Source organism: Bubalus kerabau, chromosome 16 (genome assembly GCF_029407905.1).
Source record: "Bubalus kerabau isolate K-KA32 ecotype Philippines breed swamp buffalo chromosome 16, PCC_UOA_SB_1v2, whole genome shotgun sequence".
NCBI classification, from domain to species: domain Eukaryota; kingdom Metazoa; phylum Chordata; class Mammalia; order Artiodactyla; family Bovidae; genus Bubalus; species Bubalus kerabau.
Window position 1 is genome coordinate 52,433,910 of NC_073639.1, and position 1,183 is coordinate 52,435,092.

Consider the following 1,183-nt stretch of genomic DNA (forward strand, 5'->3'; position numbering starts at 1 on the left):
GCAAGCCCACAATTTGAAATCCCATGGGAGGAGCCTGGTAGGCTGCAGTCCACGGGGTCACTAAAAGTCAGACACGACTGAGCGGCTTCACTTTCACTTTTCACTTTCATGCATTGGAGAAGGAAATGGCAACCCACTCCAGTGTTCTTGCCTGGAGAATCTCAGAGATGGGGGAGCCTGGTGGGCTGCCGTCTATGGGGTCACACAGAGTCGGACACGACTGAAGCGCCTTAGCAGCAGTAGCATTAGCAGCAGCTGGAGTTAAGGATGGAGGAAGAAGAGGATGTGGTCTTGCTCGAACTGAATCATAGCCCTGTTTCCCAGTTTCTGAAGCAAGCTGAGGACAGTTCCTGCAGGACACTCTTCAGTTCCACCACTGGTGCAGTGTCCCACGCGGTACCCGTGGCACTGTGAGTGTCTCACATAGGTGCCCGGCGGTGGGGTGGGGAGGATGGGGGCGGGGGTGAAGCACGGTGATGAAAAAGACACACAAGAACCCTGCCGCCATAGAGTTCATAATTGTGGGGGCCACGTACAAGCTGGGGACAGAGGAATAAGCATAAAAACGTGGCGGAGAGTATGTGGAAACTAAAACAGGTTAATGGGATGGGCGTGGAATCCACTTTAGATGGACTGGTCAAGAAATGTTTACAAGGAGTCACCACTCCAGTTGAGGGCTGAAGGAAAACAGAAAGCCAGCCATGTGACAAGGAAATCGGCTCTGAGCTTGTTCTAAAGCAATGGCTCTCAGTGCCGACTACTTTGCACTCAGGGTTCATTTGGGAACATCTGGAGACAGCTTTGATTGTCACAACTGGGGAACAGAGTGGAATGGGCATTTAATGGAGACTGGAGGCCAGGGATGCCATTACTCATCCTACAATGCACAGGACAAACCGCCAAAAGAACTATCTGCTCCCAGAGTCAACAGAGACAAGATAGACAACATTCCAGGGCCGGGAAGCCGGCGCGAGTGCGGAGCCAGCCTGAGTACACTGCCTGGAGGGCAAGGAAAGGCTGAGATCACTGCAAGAAATCTGGGAACCTGCAACCGCGAGACTCTGATTTTTACGTTTAAAACCCTCTCTATAGTCACGCCCCCGACCTCCCGCACAGCAGCTGGCGGAAGCCGGGCCACCTCCCGGGCAGACTTCCGGGGCGCGACCGGAAGTCCAGGAGGCCT